Genomic DNA, 5,616 nt, shown 5'->3' with positions numbered 1-5,616 from the left:
GTTAAATGCTTAGCAGTATTTCATCTGTCTTTACGTTCTGAGTTCAAATTACCCCGAAGTCGACTTTGCCTTTCATCCTTTTGGGGGTCGATAAATTAAGTACCAGTTGTGTATTGGGGGGTCGATCTAATCAACTGCCTACCCCCCCTCCCCAAAAATTTTGGGCCTTGTGCCTAGTATAGAAAAGAATATTATTATATTTGAAGGCGGTGAGCTGGCAGAAACGTTAGCACGCCAGGCGAAATGCTTAGCAATATTTCATCTATCTTTACGTTCTGAGTTCAAATTCCACCGAGGTCGACTTTGCCTTTCATGATTTCGGGGTTGATAAATTAAGTACCAGTTGTGTACTGAAGTCGATCTAATCGGCTGCTCCCCCAAAATTTCAGGTCTTCTGCCTAGAGTAGAAGAAAATATTATTGTATTTGATTAAGATAGCAAGCTGGCAGAATTGTTAACATGCCAACCTAAATGCTTAGCCGTATTTCATGTCTTTACAATCTGAGTTCAAATTCCACCGAGGTCGACTTTGCCTTTCATCATTTCAAGATCAATAAAATAAGTACCAGTTGAACACTAGAGTTTATGTAATTGACTTGTCCATCTCCCATGAAATTGCTGGCCTTGTGCCAAAATTTGAAACCAATATTACCGCATTTGACGAAGGTGGCGAGCTGGCGGAGTTGTTAGCACACCAGGCTAAATGCTGAGCGTCATTTCGTTTTTACATCCTTCTAAATGGCTGGCCTTGTGCCAAAATTTAAAACCAATAAATATTGCTGTATTTGACTCCTGGGCACATTAGACTAATCTCAATTTCAACAACACATATTCATGTAAAAATGAGAGTCAAGGACAAAATTAGTTTATGGAAGATCCAACTTTGCATTAGGACCCAGGGTGATTTTTTTTCCAGACAAAATTGGCTTATGGGAAACCAAACATAGAATATAATACCTGGGATGATTTTTCTGAAACATTTTCTTTCAATAAAAATATACATCTTATATAATATTGAATATAGCAATTGAAATGTCAGAGTTACCTCCTCTGCCTCTTTTGTTCAGAACTAATCCTTAAACTAATAATTCTCTTTTCATTCACCACAGCTGTAATTTGTATTGATTAAAATTTCTTGAAACAGGCTTGAGATGGGTTGCTAGCCATATGTTTCGAAAATGAGGGAGGATTTCAGTTTAATATTATGCAAATGACTTTACCATGTGGTTTATATTAACCAATTACCAATTCAAATGATCATTTCCTCCGGACCTTCTGCTTACTTTAGTCATGATTTAGTCAGCTATTCCAACTGAAAATGTTAAGAATGTCATCTATCATTGCTAATATCAGAATTCGGTTGGAAGATCAGCCTATTTGTTGGTACAGCTGCTGACTGTCTGAAAATGAGGTCAGATGGCATATTTAGACTTAGTGACCGGCACATTTCTAATTTTCCCCACTTCATTCATAATGTAATTTGAGAGGAGTGAATGTTTACAATATAATAAATGTGGAGCATCTTTTCCACCCTCTTTTTGAAAATGAAATCAAGGGTGCTGGAAGTTATGTTTGGTAACAGGCTTCAAATGGATTTGGTTCATAATCTTGATAACTATATTTGGAAGATTCCCTTCTTCACACGTTCTCTCCCTCCCTCTCTCTCTCTCATTATTTTTATTTTTTTACTCAATCTGACTCTTTTACTGGCTTCAATCACTGGACTGCAACCAAGCTGTCCCCTTCCTCTTTGAAAGATTTTAGTGAATCAAACTGACCCGAGTACTCATTTCTAAAACCTGGTATTTATTCTAATTGTCTTTGTTTTGCCATGGGGACATAAAGAAACAAACACTGGTTGTCAAGTGGTGTCATGTAAAGACAAGTTAGGAAGAGACAAACGCACGTGCATACACACACACACAAACATCCATCCATCCATCCATCCATCCATCCATCCATCTATACATACATACGTATGTATGTACATACATGCAACCAATAAGTGCAGGTGCTTTTCTTTCTTTGCAGCCATACAGGTGCTTCCACACTGTTTCTGTCCACCAAATTTACCCACAAGTCATTGATCGGTCATCCTGGAATATAGTTGAACACTCTTTCCCAAGATGCTATCAAACCTGAAATGAAGCAGACTTTTTAACCACATAGCTGTACCTATTCTGGTTTCATGCACTTGACTATGGCTGTGCTAGGGTACGCCCTCCAAGGACTGTACTGTTAAGCAAATTAGACAACATTTGTGTTATGCTTTGTCATTATGTGTATATGTCCAAATATTAGTGGAGTATCATAAGATCGAGTGGGTTAATTAAGTGAAGCTAAATTTGTCTCTGAACTGGAAAAAAATTGTGTCCTTTTAAATAAATCAGAGGCCCGGAAAACTCACAAATGCATCTGAATAACAATCACTGATTAGTCAAAATTAAAGTTAAGGCTGGTCTTTAATCCATGCGTGGAGTGGTTGGACTGCACTCTCTGAGTGGTTGGCATTAGGAAAGGCATTCAGCTGTAGAAACTCTGCCAGATCAGATTGGAGCCTGGTGCAGCCATCCGGTTCACCAGTCCTCAGTCAAATCGTCCAACCCATGCTAGCATGGAAAGTGGACGTTAAACAACGATGATGAAGATGAAATCCCTGGACACATGGTCAAACATCACACTTAAACCACCATAGTTTCATGAGATCAATCTATTAACTGACCACTTGGTGAGAAGCAATGGCATGGATAGGTTTTCTCAAACACTCTAGAATTTGACTACCAATCCCCTATAAAAACCGTTCAATGTGCAGCTAAGGGCAGCTAAGACAGATGGTACAGATAGATGATGGAAACCTCTATCATTACAAATATAGCACAATAGTTTCCAGTTATGTTGGACAAGCTACATGTTGCCATATCCAGTAGCTTGCCATAAACTCCAAGCAGTGTCTGTCTCTCAGTATGTAAATTATTCCACTTGTGATCATTAAAAGATTGACGCAGCTTGTCATTAAGCACGATAATAAAATCTCTTGTTAAATGTTTCCCGGTGTTGTTCAGTTACTTCTACACTGTACAAGAAAGATATTTTCCTTCATCAACTCAACCAGCTACCACAGCAGCCAACAACAACAACAACACCCACATGATACATGGTTGATAAAACCCTAAGCAATATGGTACAAGCTCAAATCAAAATCAAACTGCATACATGATGGGAAAATGCAATGAAATGGTTCATTCAAAGTCAATTTGAATATGTAATGGAAAGATAGAGATGGAAGCTAAACAAATTGGGAGTATCCATTATGACTGAAGTTAGAGAAATGAGATAAACTTTAGGTTTTGTTCTGTGCTGATGTATAAACTGGTGTCAATATTGAGAGGTGGTTGTGAATACAAAGTCTTTCCTCAGTGAAAAATGTTCCACTAAATATAAATGAGTGATGAGTGATTTTAGAGTAAGTGTTTGATAATTCTGGAAACAGAAGACAATCTAGAGAAATAAGATATGAAAGCTGGCAGTCTACTCGGCATAGGTTCAGAGAAGTTTGAAGTGATGTGTACGTGGAGAAAGACGAGGAGTAACATGGAGGATGACTCAGAATTTCTATGAGACAGCCTGCTGCAAGCCACTGAGCAGATCTGTAGCAAGGTGCCAGGAAGAAAATGGTATTGTCATAGATTGGTAGAGTTAATAGAGCTATAAACGTTAAAAGACAAGCTTGCAAAGTATGGAATAAACAAAAGAACATTACCATTTAACCTCCAATCTCCATCCTGGCATGAGTTAGCTGGTTTGACTAGAACTGGTAAGTCAGAGAGCTGCACCAGGTTCCAGTTTGATTTGACATGGAAATAATATAAGGTAGCCAGAAGTGAAGCCAGGTGTTATGTATACTTACCACAGAAAGGAAAGAAAATAAGTTTTAAATGTTTTACGATGAGAGGATCAAAGGTGTGTTGTATTCCAGATTGCAAAGGAGGGTCAGTGTGAATCAAGATGTGATAGGGAAAAATGTCCCTGTAATGTCAGTGAAGTTCTTGTCATAGCAACACTGAGAAGTGAAAAAAGCCTGGTTAGGGGAACTGGAAGAATTGAAGCAAGGTTAGAACGTCTGTCTTGTTTCTCTCTGAAGGCACAAAGACCACATTCAACTTCAGGCTGAACTTGCCAATCAGCTCTCTCAGAACCCCTAGGCAGCACTTCACTAACATTTCTGCAGCCCCTTTGGTTGGCACCCTCTTCTCATCAGTGATCACCGGTCTTACCCAGCCAAACATGGGGGCTGAATCCATCCAGATTTTGATGGTGCACAGCCCCCATTTCAAGGCCAAATTCACTCCCTTCAGCACTGCGTCCAACTCAGCGACTTTAATGACTCACTGAATCCAATAGCAAGATAAAAGACTTATATATTTACAACTATAAGCTTCCTCTGCTTTACAGAAACGTCGCATCCTTGAAAACATTGGCAGAAACGTTAGCACGCCGGGCGAAATGCTTAGCGATATTTCGTCTGTCTTTACGTTCCGAGTTCAAATTCCGCCGAGGTCGACTTTGTCTTTCATCCTTTCGGGGTCGATAAACTAAGTACTAGTTGCGTATTAGGGTCGATGTAATTGACTGCCCCCCTCCCCCAAAATTTTGGGCCTTGTGCTTACAGCAGAAAAGATTATTGAAAAAATTAGGCAAGCCTATTTACATATTCACTTCTGTTAACATATATTTCAGTTGCAAAATATGTTTCACGTTCCGAAAAGCTATTTCGAGGTTTAGGGGAACGTGAAGCTTCCATAACGCGGTGGGGATGCTTGTATTCTTTGAGGAAAATTTGGCTGTTATTTCTAACATATCTAGTAGCTAGTTTATTGGTTTTGTTGAACCATATACATTTTTGTCTGCTATTTCCGTCATGATACGAAGGCAATGAAGTAGAGTATATATATCAAGGGAAGTAATTAAGTCGTTACTGTTACATAAGTTCAGATGAAGGGACAGTTGGCAGGTGCGTGTGGACGGAGAATTGTTGTGACTGTTTACGATTGAGAGACTTCTCATCGCGGTACACATAGAAAACATGACTACTATATTTTTATAGCATTGAAAACACTCACAAACAAAAAAGAAAGAGGCATTATTTAACCGGTGAGATGTTCATTATTCAAACCTGTGAGCTTTTTTTTTATCTCTCAAACGTCACTGAAGATAACGGAAACAAATATCACTAACATTGCCTTATTTTGATAACTTCAATGAATTTATTTAATGAAATTCATCAAGAGAACTATAAAAGTAAGTATTATAATTTGGAATATCATTGCATGTTATGAATTGATTTATAATAATTCAACTGTTATTAACATTATTGTTGTTTACTATCGGCAATGCGGTAAAATTTGAGATGAGGTTAAATTTGTCTTCTATCATTATCAATGTTAGATAAATTAATCTTCACAGTGGTTTTACATTACAACCCGTTGGCGGGTTACATGTTGACAGTTTCTATAAAATATATGCATGCAGTGGTTTTTTTTTATGTTTGTAGTTTTACACACAAACATGTATAAACAGGAAAATAGTGCTTAAAATATGAATGTATGTATGTATGTA

The 5,616-nt window shown here is 38.0% G+C and overlaps 2 protein-coding genes across 5 annotated transcripts in view; one reads left to right on the top strand and one right to left on the bottom strand.

The window, feature by feature from the left end:
* Positions 1-3,930, bottom strand: part of LOC106877847 (high affinity copper uptake protein 1) — a 110,817-nt gene extending 106,887 nt beyond the window's left edge. The window contains exon 1 of the mRNA XM_052973220.1: positions 3,908-3,930. The gene's annotated coding sequence lies outside the window, so the exon portion shown is untranslated. The remainder of the gene's footprint in view (positions 1-3,907) is intronic.
* A 1,021-nt stretch (positions 3,931-4,951) lies between these two features.
* Positions 4,952-5,616, top strand: part of LOC106879322 (glycerophosphocholine phosphodiesterase GPCPD1) — a 55,381-nt gene continuing 54,716 nt past the window's right edge. For 2 of the 4 annotated variants that reach the window (XM_052973210.1, XM_052973215.1), the window contains exon 1: positions 4,952-5,298. The gene's annotated coding sequence lies outside the window, so the exon portion shown is untranslated. The remainder of the gene's footprint in view (positions 5,299-5,616) is intronic. The other 2 variants (XM_014928828.2, XM_052973206.1) reach the window with 1 other exon arrangement.

This window comes from Octopus bimaculoides, chromosome 1 (assembly GCF_001194135.2).
Source record: "Octopus bimaculoides isolate UCB-OBI-ISO-001 chromosome 1, ASM119413v2, whole genome shotgun sequence".
In the NCBI taxonomy this organism is placed as follows: domain Eukaryota; kingdom Metazoa; phylum Mollusca; class Cephalopoda; order Octopoda; family Octopodidae; genus Octopus; species Octopus bimaculoides.
This window is presented reverse-complemented; position numbering and strand designations above follow the sequence as displayed.